The sequence below is a fragment of the Falco punctatus genome (genome assembly GCF_963210335.1).
Source record: "Falco punctatus genome assembly, chromosome: 7".
NCBI lineage: Eukaryota > Metazoa > Chordata > Aves > Falconiformes > Falconidae > Falco > Falco punctatus.
In genome coordinates, this window is record NC_137587.1 from 27,424,296 (window position 1) to 27,450,567 (window position 26,272).

Sequence of the window (26,272 nt, forward strand, 5' to 3'; positions counted from 1 at the left end):
ATAGCTGGTATTTTTGCTTCTCTCATCCCACTTAGTGCTGAAGGACAGAAGGAGTTCGTAAAGAAAAAGAGCTTGATGGGGAAAATAGCTAATTTTTTTTTTTCTGAAAAATAGGGACATCTCTCTGGAATATATGTAAGTGGTGGTATGTACACACTAAAGTGTGCCTGCATTTATTATAATTGGTGTCTTTGAAACATTATGTGTACACAGTCTCTCTCTGCAAGAAAAAAAAAGGGGGAAAAAAAGATGGTTCAAGCTCAAATAAAATTCCAGGCTGATGTGGGGAGACAGACAGTAATATGAGAATGTGTACACAGGGTGCAAATGCCTACATAATATGTATCTTGTCTGAGTGTAACTGTGCATGTGTTCTTTCTGTGTGTCTGCACATGTGCACTTAACCTTATTAATATTTGTATGTGTTTATGTCACATAGTTGATTACATATTTTTGTATGTATTTTTATGTGTGTCTGTTTGGACACACATACAATCCATTGTAAAGGTTTTTCCACGTCAGTATAAGGCATAAATATATCCATTTAGCTGTGATGAAAAGATGCATATACTTCAGTTCATATGACATGTACTCATCAGGACCTGTGCTTGTTCATAAAGTATGTATGCATGCATTCATGTCGACATGGTTAACCTGTTTTTGCCTGATCTGGAGAGCCAGTATACCTCTGTGCAGTAGTGTGTGTGCAAGGGAAGTGTGTTTGTGCTAGTTTGCAGACATTTAACAAGTTCTCAGTGTACAGAACGCTGGCCACAGAGTGCTTATGACAAGGTCAGGGTCAGTAATAATTGCTAACATTAAAGATATTTTAATTTATCAAGTCAATAATGTCCATATTCTTGCACAAAACTGACTCTATTTTCTCTCACCCTCAAAAAAAAAATAATCAGAATTACAACACTGTGAGAGAAGCTACCTTTGCTTTTTAAGGGAACTCAAAATATGGCCAAGACTGGTTTTGATAGTTTGGGGTTTTTTTAAATTTTTGCCTCATGCTTAGAAATACAAATCTTTAGATTTCTGATCCCAGGTTTGGAAATTGCACCCCTAGTAAATGTTTTACAGGCTACTGGTAGCTGTCTGGTGAGCAGAATTGAAGGATTGTGTCCATCAGTTGTTCTGTCTAGTTAATTTGTTAAGTGAAACAACCTTCCTGAAGATCTTCTTGGGAGCATTTCGTACAGTTTGTTAAAGAACCAGGAACTGGGTTTTTTATGGTAACAGGAAAAAAAAAACCACAAACATTTCAGTCTAGTACCCTGAATAAGAAAAAGTCCTAATTTTTCACTGCTTCATCTAATAATTAGGCCCATGCAAAGTGAGTGCAGAACAGGTGTAGATGCTCTGTTTTGCACGTACTTTTCTTATCTGAGTCTTGAAACATGATTCCCTAATATGACACAGAGTACCAGTATGGTAAAACAGGTCCACTTTGCTTATGCAGAACTGAGTATACAAGGGGCAAGACAGCAGAAAATTAGGGCATAGGGGCCTATCCCAATTCCCCTGAAACAAATGGGAGCTGGATTAAGCCTAAATCTCTAATTACATAGGGGTAATAGTCTATCAGAACTCCCACTGAAGCAAAAGGGAGTTGGAGCAAACCCAAGACTCTAATTGCATTTTTCCTTGCCATTTTTGTTCATATATTTTGTTTAGTCTGGCTCATCGTTACATTATTTTGTAATTATTATGATGGGATTAGTGGCCATTAAATATCTGATTTCTGAATGGTATGACTTGTTTTAGTCACTGATGTCACTGATGTATGTCAGAAAGGTTTGTATATTCTGGTGCACATGGCAAGAGATAGATGAATTTATCTAATGATTGAAATTAATTGAGGCTTATATATTTCCTGCCAGCACTTCAAAGAGCCATACTACTTTTCTGTGTGCAGAAAACAATATAGTGCAAGGCCACACCAGGATTTTTTTCTTTCCTTTTTTCGTCCTGGTGTTTATACCAGTACCTTTGAATTTCCACTGTGAGGACTGGATTTATCTAAGGAATTGGATAAGAACAGAGCATTACTGACTATGTGATAGAGAGTTGTTATTATTTGGAGAAAGTTTCCATGATACCTGTCATTTTGGAGCACCCCAATACATTTGTTCAGTTTGTTCAATACCAGATTTCCTCCTGCTCTTCTGAGATTAACTCTGCAGTGGTACCCACATGTCATCTGCAGTATAGACATTGAGGTTTTTTTTCCCATCTTGAATGCCATTCCCAAACATGACCGTTCTACAGTAAGAAGAGAGTTTCAACACATACCAGGCAAGGAGAAGTGTACTCATCCTTCCAGCGGTATACTGACTGCGCCATACTGGCAGTATTAAAACTAAAGGACTGTATAGAGGCCCTGGTACATAATGGGAATTCTCACTGACGACAGGAGAAACTGCATTGTTGATCTAGGCAGGACTCCAGGTAGATGACGTCAATGTGACTTGGAAAGCATCGAAGTAGGAAATACATGCTGGAGCAAGGGGCATTTCAGCAGTCATTCTTCACGACACAATTCTACTTTGTTGCCCATTAATAGTGTCCTAAGACAGGTGGGCACTGCTTTATTTTGGAGATGTTATTGAATTGTCCTAATCTGTACTTCCAATTTGTGACCCTAATAAACTCAAAATTAGGGAAGGGCTTTACCCCACACAGGTGTAGAGTTCTGGAACAGCTTTCTTACAGGAACAGTAGAAAAAGGCAAGCAAATTAGCTATGGATTTTGATTAATTAATGAAAGGGTTTATATAATGAGGTTGTTCAGAAAAGGAGGGCTTTACTCATCAACTCAGGAGATCCCATCCATTGTAAGTTCTTCTGTATCTATTTGGGGAGCTGCGAAGGAGATAGTTATCAATGCACTGTGGAAGGGCATAGGGAATTACTGCTATATCTATTCATTACTTTCTGGGACTTTGACAAATTTGGAGGTATTTTGTTCCCAATTAATATATTTTTGGCTACAGAAGAGGTACAGAAACTTTGAACTGAATAGTAGAAGACATGTCTGTCAATTAAACTATCCATGAGATGTATCAGTAAGCCACCTTCAGTTACAGTAATAGGAAGTCTAAATAACCTCAGTCACTTCACCGGAGTCATTCAAGACTTAAACTGACAGAAAAGAGGAAGCAAAGTCTTCCTCCCCTTTTATCCTAGTTAGAGTAACACAGCCTCACCATGTATCTTCTAACTGCAGTAAGGGACATGGTTTTCTTTCAAACTGAACAGTATTTTGGTGTTGAGCTCACTTGACATGGTCTCTGTCAAAGAAGAACTTTTTTTTCTTTTTGAGTTTACAAGCCTGGTTTGCAACATTTCCAATATGTGCATTAAAATCCATAGGGCCACATGACGTTGTAGTCCTAGCATGCCATTGTCAGTATCAAAAGCGACATTTGCTTAAGACCCAACAGGGTGAAATAGTTAATGATAAACAATAACAAAATGTTCAAAAATAGATCTGACTATCTAGCTTAAAACTGATTTGTTCCTTTACATTCATAATGAAGATTAGTTAGAACTGTTTACATGATTTGTAAAAAATAGTATCAGAAGGCCATTCTAGCTGTTCGGTGCTTGCTGCTCTGGGCTCTGTAGAGCCTGGGAACTCAAGGAGGTGGAGGAGTAAACTGGCTAGTCCAGCTTCACCATTCAACATGACCAAAGTGCACTGACAAACAGATACTACAAGCTGTGAAATGCAAGTGAACTTGTAAAAATTGTTCTCTAGCAGTTCAGTGTGATATTGGTAACAAAAGTAAGGAAGCTATTTAAAACATATACCTCAACTAAATCATTTACCTTAACATTGCTTTTGAAAAAAAGCTATCTAAAAATACCTGTCAAATCCGTTTTAAGAGATAGGTTCTGTTTTGCTATAAGAGAGGAAACCAGGTACTGTATGGGGAGACAGTTTAATCAGTGGGGACTGACATAAAGGTAAGGAAGTTTTCTCTCTATAACTTCAATGACAAGGTGTCATCATCCTGTCCCCCCTCCTCCCTCCATTACCCATAGATGCAAAGGGCAATGCACCTCCAGTCACTGAAGTTGTTGGGAGTTTTGGGTGGCTCATAGGGGCTGTCTCCTGCAGAATTGTGCTAGAAAGGGGAAAAGTGCAGGTTCTGTGGCGCAGCTTTTGTAAATAAATACCTAAATTATGTGTAATTCAGCAGCTAAGCATTTCCTTAAACACTAGTATCAAGATGCTGGCTAAACGGTAAATAATATGAAAAAATTGTCTTAGTAAAATCTTCTCTTTCCTAACATAAAAAATTGGAGAAAATATATTGTAATGTACCTGCAAAATGTTTTTTGCTTTTTTGAAGGAAAGAGTGTGTATAAAGAAAACTGTTTGAGCTAAGTTTAAAAAAAAGAAGTCTGAATGTAGTAATGGTCAAAAAGATGACTGTACAAGATTTTGCATACATCTGTAGTTCATCATAAACAGGGAAAAACTGATTCTTCTGCAGAGCGCAAATAGACAGACAGCACTCTGCAGGTTTGGGCTGGGGCTCTGTGTAGATGGCATGCTGGTTCTCAGCACAGAGAGTGATTTCACAGAGTTAAGCGGTAACTTTTTCAGCAGGTTATTACCCACATTTTAGCCCCTGAGATCTGAAAATCAAGGTACATCTTACTGCCTCTCATAATGTTTAGTGCAAATCTCTGTGCTGCAGTTGTAAGAGGTCATGATGCTTTACCAGGCAGACTGAAGTTCCACTCTCTGTGTCTCATACAGGTAGTGTGACAGTTAGAGTGAGAAAAGTACATGCAATGGACACAAATCCTTAATGGCATACATGAGCGAAATTGCTAAAATCATTGCATCTACAGATGTTCACATCAGTAACTTTGGCTTTAGTTTGTCAGCAAGATGTGGAGATCTTTGCTTTTAAAATGTTTGGGAGTTTTCTGCTGTGGGCCAGTGCTGTGTACCACGTAACTCTTCTTTAACAGAGTGCATTTATAGATAGGGAACTCAATGCATGTGCTAGGAATTGGTAGTTTTTTGCAGTCACTTTTCTGGAAGACACATGCTGTAAACCTGTAGCAAAGAGTTAACATACTGGGGGCTAATCACAGAACAGCTGCTGACCTCTGTGGATTTCAGCAGATCAGACCCCAAGAGGCTTTTGTGATCAGACTCCAGGAGGATATTGCTGAAGTCATGCACTGGGGGTTGTGTTGTGGGTTTTTTTAAACTAGTTAATGGCTGTTGACTTTAGTGGAAAAAAATGTAATAAAAAGGACATTTTCTGCTCAATGCTTAACTTTTCAGAAGGTGGTTCTTACTCCTCTCTTACCCATCTGGTCCTTTGTCCTGGCCACTTTCACGATAGGCTTTTTGGCAGCTGAGGACACAAGAGCACAGCTAAGATGACATACTTGAGACTGCAGTCAGTGGGACAGCTACGCAAAAGAGTCCTGCAACTGGCAACAGACCAAACTGTGACCATTAGATTCCAGTTAAGTTATAGACCTTTTAAAAAATAAAATCTGAGAATAAGGTGTTTGGTTAACACTTCGGAAGTGGGGACTTTTAAAAGGAAGGGTGGTTTGTCTAGGGAAACACAAATATGTAATGGTCTACCATGAAAGTGCTAATAAAGGGTAAAATCAGCAAGTCCATGGGTCATAATACCTGTGGGGCAGGGACTCCTTTAAAGCAGACTAAGTCTTTTCATATCTTGTAGTAGTTACCTTCCATGTATAAAAGCACTTTTTCTCGTTTAAATAATTGTCTTTATTAATTAGTAATGGGCTCAGAACTTGAACTTGCATTGTTTGCAATTGCAAGAATATTCAAAATCACCTGAACAGCACTAATTTCTATTTATTAGTAATGCTTTTTTTCCAGACGTTAAAAATAGGACAAATTATGAATTACATTTTAAATAAGTTTCACACCTTGTTTAATTAAAAGTTTGTTACACATCAAGACTGAAATTTTAGATGTCCTGTTTAATTTAGTGAGACAGGTTTTGGCTCAAAGAAAGGTAATTCTGAATGAAAATGTTATCAAAGATTTATTTTTGGCAACAGCTTTACAAAACGGCACGGGGTGTAGTCTCCTACACCTTGTGAAATTTCAGGCTCTTGCTCTGCTGAAAGTGCTCCCGATTACCTTGGATCAGTCCCATAACTTTCTTTGTCACCTCAAATGGAGCCATCAGTGTCTCTACATAACAAAAACCTTGTTAACCCTTCCCTGCCCAGCACCTTCTCAAAGATTTGCTTCAATTCCAGCAATTCAAAGAACCAGCAGTGGAAAGCTTTGCTGCTTGGTTTGGTTAGTCTTTACCAGACCATCCTGATTTAACTCCCTTTTTTTAAGAAAGTAAAGGAGTTTTCACCAATTTTCTCTCTCCTCTCCAAGTTCAACCCTTTCTGTATTTGCTGGGAAAATTTCTTTCCAGTTTGCTGGGGGTGAGGGGAAGCCTATGGCTTAGCAGCATATAGACCAGAGGCATCAAGGTCACAGGTAAAATAGATGAAACTACTAATTTTTCACAACTATACACTAGCAAGGGTGTGCACCACAAAGGCCTGATCCTGACTAACCTTTCATGCCTTTCCGTTGCCCTCTCTGTTTGACACCTGCAGGTCTGTGGATCAGAAGCCGACTTTCAGCCCTGCTTTTGCTAGTGCCCCAGGTCCTGAGCCTGCAAGGGACCTGTGTGCACCCACCACCCAGGCCCGGGGGGCTCCTGAGTGTATTGCTTCGTCTCTGCACCATGCTCCGCTTCTTGGGTTCAGAGTCATTTTTATATGAGGCTAAACTGCCCTGTTTGCTGAAGAAGTTTAGATTTAGCCCCCAGAATTTATAAACGATTCCTGAAACTATTTTGTCATGTTAAAATAGCTTCTATAAACATCAAAACTAAAGATGCTCTCTGCTCTTTGCTGAAAAAGTAAGGAATCTCTGCTAGCCATTTGGAGGCTAAATCCTACAACCTTTAGTGAATATTCATGCATATTCATGAAAATAATCTGAGAGAACTCAATAGGAACATTCCTGTGGAACAGGATTGTTCCTAGGAGTGCAGGTTAGCATAATACAGCCCCGGTAGAACCTCTGGTTGATAATGCTCCCGTGCTTCCTCTCCTAGTACCTGGCTTTTAGAGCTAAATTCTGAAAGCAGTAAATAAAAAGAAAAAGTTAAAACTTTTAACTGCAGGTTTCGGAATGCAGTATACATCAAACAACATTAAGTATTTCAAATGAATTAAAAAACAATTCATCAAAAAAAGCCTTTATCTGTGGCTTTGTTTGGGTTTCTTTTCTTGGACATTTGGGATCTGCTGTGATCAGTTCTACAAAAATTAAAATCTCCAGGACAAGCAGCTTATGTCTTTAACTACATAATCAAAATATTGCAAAGTACTAAAGTTTTTAAAGGAAAGATATTGGTGGTTGGATTTGTAACAATAATTTGCAAATTTAACTTGGAAACCAGCTTTTTTTCCAGATAAGGGAGAACCAGAACTAGCCAGAACATTCAGAAAAGGTAACTATATAAGCTTTCAAAGCTGCTTTGATAACATACTGTCTAGCACAAACATTATTTTCACATAATCATAAACCATATTTTTAATATTAAGAGAAATTACATACGGCCCTTTTGACTTCCATAGTTAATTTAGGCAAAATACCTACTGTCTTTAAATGTACTGCCTGAAATTACGTTTGGGAAAAAAAAAAAAAAAAAAAGGTTGAGCTTTATATAGCCTTTGTTTGTATTTATTACATTTTGTGAAAGATTGACATATAGAGACAGGTTCTCTTATTAATCTAGAATTCAGACTTGAAGGAAATTAGAAATTAGAATAGATTAACATTTAGGGAAAACACTATAGGGCTGCAGCCATCAACCAGATAATTTCAGTGGGCAGGTTTTCTTTAAGTGAATATTTATACTAAATAAATAACATCCACTTGAAAAATCATTTTCAGGGAAGATGTTTTCTTATATTATAGTCTGGAAGTTAGACTCATAATAGCCAAAGTGCTATGTAGTATGCAGCTAAATGTAATACAAAGGAAGCTCAGTTATCTAATATAGATATAAATACAAGTATTTGTGAAATCTATTTAGAGCAAGGGTGGGGTGGTTTGTGCCTTAATATACAAAGGAAAAAACTGAAGTGGGAATATTGTATACTTTAGCCAAAGTACCAACTAAATATTTTTCTCCTTTTGCTGGATTTATTTTCTAAAAGTAATTAAAAATATTTTAATTATCAAATATGTCCAAAGAGTAAGCATACCTAATTGTTACCAAATTCATATGGTAAAAGTTAGAAGACAATTGGATTTAAAATTCCTGTGGGCTGATCCTGCTGTCCTGAAATCAGTGGTAAAATGCTCTTTGACTTCAAAGGGAGCTGAATTTCATGACAGCTTTTTAAATAGATTTATTAACTCTTCAGTATTCTGCTAAAGAATAAAACTTCACTGTTTCTTTAAAACCAAAGTAACAAAATTTTAGATTAAAATCTAAGCAAACAGGAGTAGCAAATACCATAAAAAAAGCTTTTAGGTGGTTGCTATTATTAGCCTATCAGCTGATAATTTGATAAAAAGAATTCGATCTTATTTATCTACTGTTTTTCAGTGGTTCATAGGACTTAGATGTTTTACTTTCTCCATTAACATATATAGGATCTGAAACAAATAAAGCCCTGCCCTTGCAGAGTAAAGGCAGAAATATGTTTTGGCAATTAGAACAATTAGACCTAGCTGTTGAATCTAAAACTTAATTACTTAAGTATTGACATTTTAATGTTATCAGTAGAAAATAAAGCAGAGAGATCTCCGCATCAAGAAAAAATCCTTTAATAAAATATACAAACTTGATATTTCAGACATAAAAATAAATCTTTATTTGTATTTGTGAGTTTAAATTTGTTGTTAAGTAAATACATTGTTTAAATAGGCAGGGACAACCTGCAAAGAGGGGTAATTGGTAGGATTAAAATTTACAATTTGTACAAAGAGAAAATACTCTGATAAGGGCAAACAATAAACAGAAGTCAGTTTAGAGCTCATCACTATCCTATGTATTCATACAGTTCATACTAATTTGTATGACTTAGAATCATTACTCATCCTTGCTAAATATATTTCTATTAAAAAGTTTTCTTCCTCTTTTGCAAAAATTGCTATTGACTTTTCTGCAGAGAAGCTGGAAAAAAAAGTTGGTAAATTTGATCATAATTCACAAATGCTCCTTCTGTTGAAGCAGATTTTTTACTTTGAAATTACTACTAGGAAATTATTTGAACAGTTTTTTAAAGTTAATTTAGGTAAGAAGCTTTTTGAAAGTTATAGTATTATCTTATAACTGACTGCAGTTGGAATACAGCCCTTTTTCAAATTGAATACTGTACATAATAATTAACAAAACATGTGGATGTAGATTCAGTTACAATTATTAGGAACATTAATTTGCATTGTTGAATCTTAGTGGGGGGTTTGTTCTTTCTTAAGGCTTTTAAGCAGTTAGCAATGAAAATAAATCAAGATTAAAAAAATCTGTTTCAAATCTTCCTTAAAAAACTTTAAAACCTTTAAATGTGGTTTGATATATTTTTGCCTATTATGTATAGGTTATTTATAAATCTTATGATAAAAGATTTCTATTTATACATATTTCATACCTCATTAAATCGACTGAGCAGACAGCGTTGCATCATACTTGTTTGTACGTTTACCTGAGACTTATTAAATAGAACAGTGAGCTAGGTAAATATTCTACATGAAGTTTTATCCAAATAAAAACATTTGTAATAATTAATATATGTTAACAATCCCACATTGATCGTGTTTCTGGAAGCTGTATTTTCAGTTTCTACTTAGTATTCTTGAAATTTTTTTCCTTTTATGGCTTCCAGAATAATAAACATGATATCCCTGTTGTTTTTGGAATTTATAGTAAAGAATAAATATTGATTTTATTTTGACGTCTAAAGAAATTACTGACAGAAGGAGATATATAACAATTTTGCTCAAGTAACTTCATGCAATTGAAGTTTTAAAGTCCTTGAAGTAGGGGAAGGAGTTTAAAGGAAGAAAAGCAAACCACATCCCACCCCCACCCCCCAATTGAATAAAATTGTTTTTAAATGTCTGCTGCAATTTTTTTAAGAGAGGAAAAGAGTTTTCATGCTTTGGTAATGTATCAGATTCAAAGAATGCCATTAAAACTCATGATGAGACTTCGACCACAGAACTTAGCTTTTCAACAGACTAGTCAGCTCCTTAAATTTAATTGAAACTATGTTAAAATAAAGATTTTTTCATGTACTAAGTAAACTTAAATGTTTATCCTGGAAAAGAATAACTGCATGTATCTGATCAATGGAAACATGCACACCGCAAAGGTGATTTTTTCGAAGAAAATAATTATTTCTACATAACTTGTAAGTCAAAGGGCATCTGTTTGTGACCATATTAGTGCTAAAATCAGTACAATAAGCTAGACTTCACCAACTAAATGGAAGGTAGGTACAGTATGATCTGGAGTGGGAGTGAGCTCAGAGTCAGCTCAATGTAGTGGCAGCACATAAATCTAACTGTCAGGAGCAAAGTCAAACTTCTTTGACTACAATTTCCACTAAAATACTACCTTAAATTTGAGTTTGCTAATTGTATGTGCTTCAATGAAATCACATGCTTTTAAAAGACGTATTAATAAGCTTAAATATGATTATGTTATTAAATATTTAATTAATTAGAAAGTGAGCTGTGTAAGCCCAATATGGAAAACAGAATTGATGTATTAGTCATATGCTTTTTTCTTTATTTATTAATGAACAGTTTTAGAGGTGAATAGTAAATTCTCCAGAATAAATTCACAAATGCATACCTCTCTTAATTTTTTTGGAAAATGTTTTATTATTCTCTCACACAAATTATGTATTCTTTTTGCTCTCTAGAAGTAGTTCCAAAGTTGCTGAAAGGGTCAAACATATTACCAGTTTGGTTTAAGTCCCAAAAGAAGTTTTCCAAGATTTTCATATTTCACGTTAAATTAAGGCAGATGTGGAAGATGATTCAATGTAATCCATTAATTTTAAAATTCCCAATGATGAAGATTCAGCTATAAAGTATTATTACAGTAAACCATTATTATGTAAATTGATATTAATTTCTCCTGTTGGACACCATAAATATGAGACAAAGTCCTGCAGTCAAAACTCCTGCTGCTGATGATAAAAGATTAGGCAAGGCAGATACTGCAGGATTTGGAATGCATATCCTCATTTGTGCCTGTAATCTTACAACCAGGGTAATATCTATATTAAAGGTTCAAATTTTAATACTTTTTTTTTACCACAGCTATCTAGATTTCTATTCTATTTACTAATACTAATACTTTTACCACTGTTTTCATTGTTAATGTATTTCAAACAAGAAGATCGAATTGCTTGGTCTCTGGTCTTTAAAAATCCATCCTGTCAGGAAAAGAATTAATTAATACAGCTTTAACTTTAGGTTTTCCTTTTCCTTTTTTTTCCCCGGTTAATTTGGGGGAGGGGAAAAATAGGACTCAGATTCATATAATTTCCCAACTCACATCAAATCCTATGTTTCTATAAGACAAATTCATAGGGTAATAATGACAGACTGCCACTAGTATGTATTTTTTAACCTAAAATATGCCATTAATTAAATCTATTTCTCTGGGGAAAAAAATATTATTTAATTGTCCTCTATGTTTATCAGAGGTAGCAAATTGTAGTTTTAGTTATTAGCTCTTGGGTTTGATGGTCATTATACTTACAGTATAGAATATTATTTAAACAACCAGGCCTCATGCTTTTAAGATTTAAAGCAACCATTCAAATCATCTTTACCACGGTTCTGTTATAATAATGCAGAAAATCTGTATTTCATGACATAGGGATATAAGATGAGATGGCACTACATGCACAAGGGCACCTGATGGGAACCAAAAGAAAAGCAGTCAGAGTACAAGGATATTTGGATTTAAGTAGGTTAACGCCAAACTGTAAATTGCTGAAGATGTAACATTTCAATTCATATAAAATTGTAGGTGTTAAGATGTGAAATTATATAGACTGTCTGATCTATATAAATCCAGCCAAAAGGTTGTCAGTGATCTTTGGGCTTATGTGATAGCAGTGCCTAGTTGTACTGCAGCCTCACTCCACACTGAAATGGAGTTTGAAGTTGAGGTGTGGATGAGCTAGAGGTACAGGCTGAACTTTGCAGCTGGAAGATGGGCCTGCCTACCCTCAGAGCTGCCCAGCACCGTGATGGGGACAGTTACAGGTCTGTGGTACCCAACTACATTTGCTCAGGCCTCCAGAAACTTTGGGTCAGGCCTGTTTCTGAAAAAATTATTTGGCTACATACATTCTAGTACACCTTGCAGTTGGTTTTAATCAAGTTGTATTTATCAGAAAATTTCTGTGCGCTGTATTCTATGTTTATGGGTTGGGCTTTGTGATTATTCTGTCTGGTTGCTTAAATGAATTTGAAGCTTTAGGAATAGAGAGCTACTAATTTTTTTTCAAATAAAAAAATATTGTTGTGTCGAATGGACTCTATATGAAATAGATTATATGTCACCTAGCTACCGGTGCATTTATTCCTTACCCATATGAGATGGAAGGTAACATGAAGCTAGAAGGTATTAATGGCTGCGTTAAAGTAACGACTGGTAAAAAGCAGGTGGATGCTGATAGATTCACTTGCCTTCTGTGGGGGCTCCACATGTGTGCCTCATTTTCCAAATTTAATTACAATTAAGATCTTTTCCCATATATGAAGGTCATTCTCTGGAATTTCGGAGTTCACTGGTTGCACACAGATTTGCAACAATAGACTGCTATGGGTCATGTGCTATGTAAGTAGTACATAAGCTCTGAATGTTCAAAAGGGGAAAAATATCTTAGCTAGGTTGTGCCAATTAACAGTGTTCTCCCCATGTTTAGTTTAATTTAGAAGGATAATGGAGTGAAGTTTGAATTCATCTGCTTGAACCTTCTCTTTTGTTTGATTTTGGCAGCTAGCTGGGTACCTTTACAGAACACAGTAAAACCAGCTTCAGTACCATTATGGTGGGAGATACAAAACCTCAGCAGAAATACCATACCTGAACCTATACTAAGTAGCTACTTCATACTGCTTTGATCGGGAATAAGTACTGGGGCCCACAACCACCATTTACGGATAGGTCTGTAATTAATAGATGATGTGTGGATAAGTATCAGGCCCAAATTTTCCTTTTCTGTGTCCTTGCCTATTTCCTGATTATTTTAACTATGTTTGGGCAGCTGGAAAAGACTAGATTGCTGTTAGCCATGATTGAAATGCCTACAGTATTTAGACAAATAATATATAACTTTTTATGAAATCTTCAACCTCAGTATTTAAGGGCTGCAAAATCACATAGGACAGTAAGAAATGTCCATGGGAAAGACTGACAGGTTGTCATTTTTCATAAAAATCTGCAGGATTGTTGGTATAACTTTGTGTGTGTGTGGGAAAAGATCAGTCATACCTAGAATATTTCTGAAATCAGAACACTACTTCTGTTTAAGAAATTCTGTTGGATTTTGTTTCATTTCATTCCATTTAAATTCTTACGTCACTGCACTATTGGAAAGCCCCACACTTGCTCAGTGCTGAGTGTGCTTTGCTCTTTAGGAATGGCTAGACTTAGTGCCCAGGAAAGGAATGGCTTTACCGTATGTCCAGGTTTAGCTGGACACAGCTTGGTTTACAACCTGTGAATATGCTTTCTTGAGGACTAGATACAGTATGTTTTCGGGTGGTCCTCCTGAAGATAAAAATGGATGTTCTGGTTATCCTCTGTTAATAGATGGTTTCTGATCCTCATTATAATACAAAGCAAAAATGTCTTTTTTTGATGAGAGGGTGTTATTTATTATGCTAGCTTGTTAAGAGAGCAGAAGAAATAAGGGGTATTTTATCTTTTGCAAGCAGTTTAATACAATGAGTTGAATGTATGCCATTTGCTGAGGTGCACTGGAATGTCAAATAAAATGTAGAAATAAGGAAAATATATTATTGTCAGATTTGCTGTAGAAGAAATGTCATACCATCTTCCCCAAGCCACAGCTGGGGAAGAACTTTAGGAATTTGAGAACTTTGTTGGAAAAGTTCTTGATCCCTAATGTTTTGCAAGCAGAAAGTAAAGTTTTGTATTTGAAAATGAAAGGAGACTACTACCATGTGCACTACTACCATGTGCAAAACTGGTCTAAGTGCAAGAAAATAGAAGGGCTGTTTGGCAGTAAGTTGTTTTCATAAAAAAGACAGAGGGAAATAGAACAAGCTCATCAGCTGTCTCCTTACAAGCCAAAATAAATGACAGGTACCAAGGTCACGATACATTTGGAGACAATCAGAGTCCACAGGAATTTTAGACATGCTGAGCACTTCTTCCAATGGAGACGGGTGGTGTGTAGTTCCTTCCCATTCTTCCACTAGTAACTCATTCAGGAGGACTATGCTTTTGGACTATTACGATCATGCCTCACTTTTTCATTGTAGGACACTTGAATATATGGCAAAACGGTAGTCACTAAATGAAAAGCTTTTAATTGATCAAATCCGACAAATCTGTTATTGGTCAGCCCACCATCAGGAAAAGTTCGGTGGTTTCTTTTTTAATGTCATAGGGATCAAGTGCTCAGTACCTGTCGTGCAGTTCCTCCTCCTGTTAGCAGGCAATATATGTACTTCCTTTTTTGCAGTCTAGTCTATGCAATGTTGTTATGTTCATTAATGAAGTATATGTCCAACTTTCTGGATCTGTGACCTCCTTTTGATTCACCTCTCTCCGTTATGGTCTTGAATTCTTCCCTTTTTTGACAATAGAGACTAAGACTTTATAATTGCTGCCTGGAAACTTGCTCACTTTTCCAGGGAGTCTGGACTTGCTGCCAGTGAGCCAAGGTTGCTAGCAGGCTGGGGGGTACCCTAGGTACTTGCAGGAACTTCTCAGTCCCCTGCTGTCAAAAACCGAGCTACTGCTGATGAACTTTGTTTATTCTAACACTGAATATTGTTGTGTTATTTTGCAACCCATACTTTGAGAAATACTTGTTTAGCAGAGGTGAAGGTCCCATCTAGTGATGAATTCCGTAGCAGCACAGTTTGAAAAAGTGACAGAACTTGGATTAGTTGAACCTGGATGCAGCAAAGGTAATGGCAAAGGACTTGCATAATTCCATGATAGTGCAAAGTAAATATGATCATCTGAGTTACAGAATCACAGAATGGTCGGGGTTGGAAGGGACCTCTGGAGATCATCTAGTCCAACCCCCTGCTACAGCAGGTTCTCCTAGAGCAGGCTGCACAGAGTCATGTTCAGGTGGGTTTTGAATGTCCTCAGAGAAGGAGACTCCACAACGACTCTGGGCAAAGACAGCTGTCATCTTCTCATGTTTCCTTTCAAAATTATTCTTGGTAAGGGATATGGGCTATAGAAAGAGATTTTGATGTTGGTGTACTTGCTTTAAATTTAAGGGAAAAATGAAAGTATTTTTTCCCCTATGTTGTGTACATATTGTTTTAGATCTCTTGATCAGTTACTTAGAAGTTAGAAAGTTGGAAAAGGTCTTTAGTTAGAAGTTGGAAAAGATTGTGCTGGAAATCTACAGGGTTGCGTTCTATTGTTGTTTAAAATGAGGCCAGATGACATTTATAATACCCGTGTTGTAGTATCCATTGTATCTCTGTCAACCCCCTTGTGCAAACAGTGAGGACGCTCTTGGCTCACGGACATAAATAGGGGCCCTCAATGCAATTGGGATGCTCTCCACTGACCCCCATCCATGGCAGTTAGCCTGGCTGTTCCTGTGCTCATCTTGCTCTCTCCTGTGTGAATGTCTCATTGAGTTAGGATCAGGGCACCGTTTAAGAGACGAGGAAAAAGTACAGGTAGCTAAAGTCTGGTGTATTTGAGACTGAACTGGAGTGAAAAAGAGGTGAAAAGATGGCGATCCTAGGCTGTGCTTTCTACACCTGTCAGATCGTTTGACATGTTCACATCTCTGTTCCTCAGTTTAACCTACCTGTCACAACAGTTACTCTCTGCTACAATTAATATTAACAATGTGACTATTGCATAACACCGGGGGTTAGGCTTGATGATGCCTTCCAAAACAACTACATTAATGAGTATTTGTTAATAGTTGCTCCGCGCTTTGTTTCCAGATGGGAAGAGGAGAGAGGAGCATGCTGCCCCTGTGATAACCTCTTGTAGTACAGCAGAACCTGTCAGGAGAGGGCTGGGAACCCCAAGGGGAGACTGCAGAGCCCTTCAGAACTGCTAGTGTGGCTAGGCAAGGCACCTCATGGGGAGTTCCGTTCTTTGCACTTCAGGAATTAGTATAACACTAAGTATCTTTGAAAGAACATCAACTCTCTTTCCATCATCTTTCCCATGTAACTGTCTTCTGCCTTTCTGCCACACTCAATATTTTGAAAGGTTCATTGATAATACTTGCTGTGAGGTGGAGGCCTTCATATCCTTAATATCACAAGACAAAAGTTAATTTTAGCTGTGTGATTGCTATTTATCTGGTTCGTTTAAGTAACATGAAAAAAGTAGAGTAAATATTTATATAAAAGCCAGGTAAAATAGAGGGCAGAATGCTTCAGATGGAAATAATTTCTACAAGTGCACCAAGAGCAGCATTTAAGAGCCAAGGCTAAGTTATGAAACACGTCCTTTAAAGGAACCATTGTGAAACAGGCCATTTTATTTTCCTGTAATTATTTCTTTCATTGGTAATGATCCACCAGTATTAACTGGTGGATATTTACTGATTTCATGAGTATCCACTTAAGTTAAGCTTCATCATATGTTAAAGAAATTGGTACAATTTGGGGTCTGCCCTAAAAGCTAAAGTGGTGAAAGCTAGTGGTAGCAAAGTCTTTCTCCCAGGGCACTTTATCGCTGGGGGAGATGCAGCCCTGGGTGAAAGCCTGATCCAAAATCTGTGTGATGGTGAAGTCCCATCAAAACACGGGATCAGCAGCCCTGTTGCAACTTAGGAAATTAGGAACAAACAAGTCTTAGACATGGCAGTTAGGAAAGAGTGGATTTTGGCACTTATGAGGAATTTGGCTACAGTGGGACATGGAGATAGCATGTTGTGAGTCTCTGAAAGTCAGTGTTGTGAGCATGCTTTCTGGTAAACAGTTTTCTGTGACCCAGGTGATTATAGTGGTCTGTCTTTGTATGGCACTGAAGCACTTCAAGTTGGGTTGACCTAGGCAAGTGAATAACCCCACTGAACACAGTGGGTGTTAGTTGTATGCTTGAAAGTAAGTGTATGTGTAAGTCTTATGTTGAATTGGCCTTGGAAACACAAAAGATGTCTTCTGGGGAAAGGAGAGGAGAGGTGGAGGTAGAGAAGGAAGGCAGAGAGAAATTCTTTGAGAGTGGTTACTCCTCTTCCCTGTAGTGGCATCCAGGAAAAGAGGAAAAAGGCAACATGTACTACATAATGCTGTGGAAGCTGCTCGTGTCTAGACGCGTGACATGGTAATATAAGTCAGATATATAGTACCACAGTCTACTGGGACAGAAAGGCGTGCATCTATGAAGTGGATGAGTACATGATCACAACGCAATTCCCCGTTTTTATTCATGTTTCATATGGTGAAATAAAAGAGTAAGGTAAATAAAACCAAGATACGGGTATTCTCACAGGAATTCCATATGTGAGCTTTTAAGATTTAACTTTTGGCATGTAAACAGGTCAATAATTTCTGTAAGCAGCTGGGGACAGTTTCTGTGTGTGCTTGTGGGACACAGAATTTCTAGGAAAGAAGTTGAAACAAGTGAATGTTGCATGGCTCCTATAAACCCTTAAGTCTTTCCGTTAAGTCTCAATGTCTCAGGAATCCTTGTGTGTACAAAGCCAGAAACTGCAGTGCTTTGGCAGCTAGGGGAAAATTTAATTGTACGTATATGTGCCGGCCTACACATGTGTGAGTCCACGGCTGTGTTTTGGAGTCTGTGCCATAGGGAGGGGAAGGTTATACAGAAGAGAAGATAAAGGTTTTGAAAATAAAATGGAAGCCATTTTATTTTTTTCTGCTGTTGATAGTTCTAGTTTCTGAAAGCAGTGTGGTTTATCCTGAAAAAAATGAGGGTTACACAAGTACCTGCTTTGGAAACTTTGGTTACAAACAAGGTCCTGGTGCAAGACAGTAACAGCTGTGTGGGTTTGAGTGTCTTGTATAGCTTGCACAGGGCACAAGTAGGAGAAACAGTTATTTGCAGTTGGTAGCAGGGAGATACAGTGTTTCCCTCCCCATGCAAACCAAAGTGGATAGGTGCCCTCTAATTTCCTAAGGCCTGTGTCCAGAAGGGCATTTAGCACTAATTTAAAAGCCTACAGAAAGGTAAATGCTGGAACTGTTTTTTTCCTCTTGAGTTTGCATAGGAAAATAATTGAAGGCAAACACTGCATATTGTAAGGAATATATTGGTCTATGTATGGCATTCTTTTGTGCCAGATTACAGAACCAGAGGCCTGATCCTGCTGTCAGTGAAGTTAATGGCATTTCTTATTGATTTTAGGGAAAGGAGGAGCTGATCACAACCTGACATGAGACAGGTGAAAGCTGTTCCTTTAGAAGGATGCTGCCCATTATATTTGGGCCCCAAATTATGTTTTCTTAGTGTCCTGGGAAAGAGATGGATATGAATTGTTCATATTATAAGTGTAATGAGGATTGTTTAAAAATGTAAATGTCTTCTTTAACATTGCTGAACTGAAAATATAAAAAATTCTGCCAGTGCATGGAAGTGAAACTGGCTGAGAACAAAAGTGAAACCAATAGGCAACTTTCACTCCCCAGGCTGAGTGAAATGCAGAAAAGTATATCTTAAACAGGTGATGCTGAATAGTAAATCTGAATTTTAAAATTTTTGTTATTTTTATTAGTGTAGAAAAGTGTTGCTAGTGATCTAGATAAAGATAAATCTTTTCTTTTGATGGTATCTCTGTAAAAAGTCAGAATCAGTTAAAAATCTCTGTTTTTTTCTTTATGATGTTAAGGGGCATCTTTACATGTTACCCCCTTTTCCTTTTTCATTCTTTGCATCACAGGCTTGCAAAGTCATTTACACTTAGTATGCTGACAGGAGCATGTACTAGAGCAGGACAGGGCTCCCCTTGCTTTGCAAAAGTATGGATGACTTATCAGCAAGTTCGTTGAGAAGAAAAAAAAAAGAAGTATCTTTAAAAATATATGAAAATGACATTAGAATGTGTTTAATCTGTAAAACATTAAAAAATGAGACAGTGTAGGAAATGGGAGAGAGAGACATTTGGTTCTTCCTGCCAGACTAATAGGATCAGCAGGAGGCAAATGTACAGAGAAGTGGGCAAAGACCAAACAAAGCAACAGCAGAGGGTAAAAAAAAAACCCAAAAAAACCCAAACCCCAACAACAACAACAAAAAAACAACACAGGGTGCCATGGAGAAAAAGAGAATGGAGGAAAGAAATGGTTTAGATAAGTTAACATTGTGCGAAATTCTTCCTTGGATCACATTTGTCAATGTCTAGGAAACTGGGTGGAAAAATAGATGTGCGGCAACAGTCCACTAGGATCTAAGCAGTATGAGAAGGGTAAAATATGTGGAAGGAGAAGGGTAAAAGATGGAAGAAAAGAATTCAACACAGACATGTCTCTTTTTTCTTTTTCTTTTTTTTTTTAAGAAAAAAAAAAGGCCATTTAGTCATAAATACTACACCCTACAGTGCTGAGGCTTTCTGACTATGATTTACTTTGATAATGCTTATTAAATGACAAACTGAAACAAGGGTTTTTTTGGGGAATGTAGTACACTGTGGATTTGTACTTACCATTAACTTTTTTTCCCCTCTCACATCTGTTTGAAAAAGTGTAGAGGGAAAAAGGGCATTAAAACTTGTATAGACAGTGATTTTAGCTGGTATCTTCTTTGCAGGTAGAGGGAGGAGATAGGAGTCTCAAAACTACAGGCCTGTGTAAATTCTGCAGTGTCACAAAAAAGTACACAATAACACAAATCACAGAAAAATAGATAAAGCAAACACCATGTTCATCTGAGAAGGTATTTAGCTTTTAAAAAAGGGGAGGGAAAAGTTGCTGTGGGAAGGAATATCCCAGGACTCTGTCCCTCATGAAAGTGGCTTTAAAACAAAAATTAAATTTCAATATATGTAAAATATTTTTTTCTTTTTTAATATAAGATCATGCCATTTGCAGATTAAATATTGTTAATGAGATGGAGCACGCAGCAATATACAGGCTTCTAAGAACTGAAAACCAAGTCTGGAGAATCTGGTACTTCGACTGACCATTTATGGAGCTAATTACTGACATGTGTACCTGACTTATCAAAAACAATTTTGAGAGCTCTAATTAGAGTGTAATAGTAGTTTTTAAAATGCTTTCCAGACCAAGAGATACAAAGCCTTGTGAGGGCCAGATAATTTGAATGTGCAGAAATGGGTCTAAGCATATAATAAACTTAATTTATTCTCTCTTATGTAAAAGTGAGCACGGCACAGCCCCTGTCCTGGACAGAAGGACGGCCATCCAAGGGACGCGAGCATCACTTCTCAGGTAACATGCTGTTACTGACAGCTTTTGACGTAAAGAGAAAATAACTTTTCTGTTCAGATTAAATAATACCTGACCTTTTGGCCTTTTCAGTTTGGGAGTTTATTGATGTTTCAGACAAATGTAAATATTTTTGTTTTATTTTGAGAGTGGTGAGGAGGCAAAGTGCTGTGAGGGAGGGAAGTTTAATGCCAAGTCCTTCTGAAGTCCAGTCGGTTGCAGGAAAACAGCAGTGCTGACAGTGGTATACTGGATTTTGCCATTAAAAGATACAAATGATAAGATACTATAGAAAGATAGATGTATTTGTGAGCTGTGGTATGCGTTTCAGTTCATCTTATATTAGATTAGCAAATAAATTGGAAGTGGATGCTGTAATCTGTGGCTGGTCAAAGACAGGGCTAAAAAAAATCAGTTCTTTCTAATTGCACGTGGCTTTATTGTATTGACAATTTATTTGATGTGGTAGTAATTAAAAATAGTCTGTTTTGATTAAGTTGAAGGAATGATACTTGTTTTTAAAGCATGCTGGTTAATTAAGCAACAGTCAGTAAATGGCATAAAGCTGTAGATAGGATGCTCTTTGAGAAAATGTAATTCCTTGAGGTCAAATTGGTCAATAACTAAAATTTTCTGACCAGGAAAGAGGCTGTATTTCTGAGATATTTTATACTTTGTGTAAGCTTATTATACACTAACAGAGAGAGGAGCTGTGTTATAGTGTTGGACTTGCTATTGTATTATGGTACATCACTTGTTCTTTCTGTTTTGAATTGTTGATTCAACTCTGATAATTTAGACAAGAGAGAAATGTAAATTCCATTTACCAAATGGGAAGTTTGTAGCATTTAAAAGAGAGAGAGATTTAAAATGGTTAGAAGTCTCTAAAATCTGTAATGTTGCTCTGTAGCCTTCTAAAAGGCAAAAATCTAAATAATAATATTTCCACTGACAAAATATACAATATCTAAAACCAGTATAAACAGCTGTTAGAAGAGCTTTGAAATAAACAATACGTGTAGATAGGTAGTTAGGATTTTGCAGTATTTTTCTTCCCCTAGTCTCCCTCCTTTTTGGCAAGGAAAATTGAAAGATTTCTTTTAAATATTAAATGAATAAACAAATACAATTGGAATGAAACATTATGCTTGGTATTTGGTGAAATTTCTTATAAGTATTTTGGGTTTTAATTGTAAGTGCTGTGAAATCGTTCAGATCTCAAAGTTTGTGGGGAGAAAATGTTTTAGCATCTTTGTTCATACCTGAGGAATCCATTTTAGAAGTCCATTTTCCCTGTTTGCAAAATACATTTTTATTAGATCTATGTATGTGGGTTAAGACTTACTTAAAATTACTTAATTAGGTTATACTGAAATTCTAAGTGATTTAAAAAGAAGGATTATGGTAATATGACAAAACAGAACACTATTTTCATTGAAATCCTTAAATAAAGCCCTTTTAACATGCCCATTTTAAAAGTCTATAAATTTGGGGTGTTAAAATAGTACAAAATATAAAAAGGCCGAGCTCATAATGGAATGTATAATCCTGTACCAGTGAGCAGGGATTTTGTAGGTACGTTTGGAACATGGGAGGAGGTCATTTACACCTTCAGTTTGTTTTTGAGCATTTCTTTTATGGTGTTGTCCTTTTTATGACTTTATTATATATATGTAAAATATTTATAAAATGCTTGTGGTTGATTTGTAAAGATAAAATGTAGAGAAAGAGGTAATAGTGTAGGTGCGCTAAGCTAGATGGGAATTGATTGTGTTTTCCCGGGAAATTTTGAAAAAGATATCAAAGTAAAAATTGCTACAGTAAGGAATAAATTCTAGCTAATTGTATTTGTGCTGTTTGGAATAGCGTGGCTGTGAATTGTCTTTAAAAACCTCCTGTAAGTGTCTGAAAAACAGTGCAACATAAAAAGGCTTTCCAATTTTGTTTTCTCTAGATAAAGCTATTGGCTTGTAGGCTGATTTAAGGGACAAGGTATTAAAAAATAAGCTTAAAAAAAAAGAGCTATATATGTGCTTTTCTTCTCGATACTTTTTTTTTTTAAAAAAGGAAAACGTATATGAGTCTCCTCTGTGTTGTTTATGTTCTGAAACAAGTAATAAATTTGTAGTTATTTATTTTTTAAAAAGAAGTATTTGTATGAAAAATCTGGCAGTAGGTTTGTTTTACTTGTGTTTTAATTATGGAGAAATAGCAGAATGTTTCTGGATATTTACATTTGTTTCAGAGGTTGGAGCATAAGCCAGATTTCTGTGTAGTCTGTCAGGCAGTTACACGTCTGAGCATGTTACAGTTTGTAGCACTGTACCACTACAAATTAGAGCCATTTGACTTGTATTTGCTGCACGAGGTTTTCATTAAAAAAAATATTGCAAATAAAATAGGTGTGTAGGGGATGAGCTCTGTGTGTGCGGGGGGCATCTCAGGGGTCGGGTGCTGAGCTGTGGAGGGGGGCCAGGGAGACCTAGTGGATTTTGCTCTGAGGTGCTGCTTCTGCATGAACTTGTGCTGTCTGCCCCTGTCCCTCAATTTAAAAATAGATTCTAACTCTCTGGGCTATTTTTTAGTTTGCAGCGGGTTAGTTGTATGCCCATCATTTACCACTTATTTTAAGAGAGGAACTGAGAAAGTGCTCTATGTGTTAGTCATGCGTATACTGAGCACCTGTATGAATCACATGGGAAGGAGGACAAAACATGCTAATGTGACAGAGTTTTCACTTTACTTTCACTGTAGGATAACCCCGGATTTCCTGGAAACTTTGTCCCAAAGTTTTCTGGGTGTTGTAAAGCCATTTTTGAATTAATTTACTTATTACAATTTGTCTTTCGAAACAAAAAATTAAAAACCCCCACGAGAAGGTGCTTCACCTGCTCGTTATTAATGGCATGGAGCAGGCAATTAATGCCACTGCCGCCAGTCACAGACAGGAGCAGCTGGGACCAGCAGCCACGCTGCAGGAGGACAGGGACCTGCCAGGGCGGCCGCAGCGGGCCGGGCCCGGGCCGCTCCGCTCCGAGCGAGCCCCGCCGACGGGCCGGGCGGGGGCGGCCCTTCCCCACGGGCCGCGGAGCGCCAGGCCGGGGTCCCGGGCGGGCTGGCAGTGCGGGCCCGCCGCGAGGAAGCGGTGGCGGCGGGCGGGGGGGGCCGGCCGGGCGGCGAGGGGCCGGCGGCTGCGGAGGCGCCTCGGCGCCGCAGAGGGTTAACGGCGGCGGGGCCGGGCAGGCTGGGAGTTGTAGGCGCCGCGGCATGCCGGGAGCTGTCGTAAACGGCGCCGCGGCGCCCGGCCGGCATGGCGGGCCGCCTCTGCCTCGCCAGGCGGTAGCTCGGGCGCCCCGGGCCCGCCTGCCCGACCGGCATGGCTCTAGGAGCGCCGGCTTTATCCCCCGCTCTATGAGGACCGGCGCTGCGGCCTGGCCGGGGTGCCCGCTTCAGGCCCCGGCAGGTCAGTGCCGGGTTTACCCCTTTCTCCCGGAGCTGGCCGGGCCAGGCTCGTCCCGCCAGCCCTGGCGCCGGCCCGCTGCGGAGCTGCGGGCGGCCGGGGCCTCCCTCAGCCACTCGTTGCCTGCCAGCGAGCTCTCCGCCGCCGTGCCGGCCGGGTGCTGCCAGGGGCCCGGGCTCCGGCCCGCGGGCGGTGGGGCGCTGGGTGAGGCCGTAAGCCGGCCGCGGGGCGCTCGGGCTGGCCTGGCCTGTGCTGCGGGGCGGCGGGGCCTCCCTGCGGGCGCGCCCCAGGCCCCTTCCCCCAACGGGAGCCCGCCCGTGTGACACCCCTGCGGCTTGTCCGCCTGGCGCCCGCTGCGGCTCCGCGTTCCTGCGCGTCCCCGCCGCACCCGTGGCTGCTGCGCGCCCGGCCGGCAGCGCGGGCTGAGCTTTGCTCCCGCGCAGTGCCGGTTCGGCATGAAGACGAAGAGCCCAGCCTGGCTGCGGCCTGCCCGGGCCGGCTCCCCGGCGGCAGCCGCTGGCACGTGGCAGGAGGGGTCCCAGCTTTTATCTACAAGTTTGGTGTGGTTTGGGGCTTGGTATTGTTTGGTTTGTGTTGGTTTTCTTAATGTGGAAGGGGAGAGTTAAGGTGCTGAAGTGTGTTCGAGCAAACAGGACTTGCTGGTCTACCTAACAGCGAGGTATTTTCTCCGAGGACGAAGCGAGAAGGGATGAAAAAGGAGGGAAAATGTTACATGTTAATTTAAGTTGTGCTAATAGTGGACCCAAAGTGCAAAGTCAGCTGCTTGAATTAATTCTGTATTCTGATGTTTTAAAGGAATTGGCTGGAAGTACCTTATGTATGAAAGGAATGACAAATAATAGTATGTGAAATAAATCAGTCTGAAGAGAATTTACTGAAGTTTGTTTGTTTGTTGTTCCCCTCCTTACTTTTTGAAGGCAAATCTTGAAAGATAGTTGGTGCCCTGCATCAGTAGTTAGTGGAACTTGGGGCTGAGCATGCTTAGACTTCTCATAGGAATGAAATGGGAGATTCTTGTTAGGTGTTTTTTTCTTGCTAATAGTAACCCTTTTGAAATGCAAAAGAAAACACAATTTGTTAATGAATAAATGAAGATGTGCGAAAAAAAAACCACCCCAAAAAACAACTGTTGAGATCAAACAAAAAAAGAGAAATGTGCTGTAATAGGTTTGTTTTCTATTGCACATGTTACAGTTAAGTTCTGAGAGGATGTATTTGAGGAGCTCTACAAACATTTTTGTGTCAGAAAGTACATCACATTGTGCCAGGGATCATCACCTGAAATGTAGTCCTTACAGTATATACAGGTGGGTGTAATTCTCGGAAGAAAGCAAAAAAATAAATTGTATTTTTTTGTTAGGGAAAGTGTTGATCTAGTGGAGGAAAAAATGTTGGCTTGCTTATAAAAGAAAATGTTGGCTAGACAAAAAAAGAGGCTAAGTCTCTTAAGTGCCTGCTTTATAACCTAGTGGTTTGAACTTGCAGATTTAACCTGTTGAAGATAACTTGAGATACAGAATGAAGAAGTCCAGAACAAAATAAAATAAAAAAGTTCAAGAGAAGGGAAATGTGAATAATGTATTGCAGTGTGTTTTAAACTTTGTGTATGGCTCATTCTGTTACCATCTGAAAAGTACCATTGTTTTTCCAGTGCTTCAATGGGAAATTAATTTTACTGGATTCGGTTTTCTTATTTCGGTGGCAATGGAAGTACATTAGCACAATAAATACAATATGTCCCTTTTCCAAAAATGTACAATGTAACTTTAAATACTGTATAAGCAGTGAAAGCTACATCTGAAGGGGGCCAAATAATTGAGGGTACCCCATGGAAAGACAGGTTTTGTAATATGGATGATCTGATAGCCACGGTATACTGTAGAACAGCTACACGTAGTAGCTGTAGAACAGTTTTTGAAGGGCAAAATAAGAGAAAAAGGAAAGGTGGGACAAAATGCGGTAGAGTTCCAGCAAAAACAGACTGCACCAGGCAAACTTCTTACCTCATGCTAGGATTTGCTAGACATAGGAAATGCGCTCAATCTAATATGCATCGTCAGGAAAGTATCTAATATTGTACCATGTGAGGAGATGATGTAAAATGGAGAAAATTTGGATTA

At 38.5% G+C, this 26,272-nt stretch overlaps 1 long non-coding RNA gene across 2 annotated transcripts in view; it reads left to right on the plus strand.

The window, feature by feature from the left end:
- LOC308066682 overlaps positions 1-25,278 on the plus strand; it is a 68,851-nt gene extending 43,573 nt beyond the window's left edge. The window contains exons 2-3 of one of the 2 annotated variants that reach the window (XR_013929259.1): positions 115-135; positions 20,606-25,278. This is a non-coding gene — a long non-coding RNA (uncharacterized lncRNA). The remainder of the gene's footprint in view (positions 1-114; positions 136-20,605) is intronic. The other variant, XR_013929258.1, reaches the window with a different exon arrangement.
- Positions 25,279-26,272: the final 994 nt, after the last annotated feature.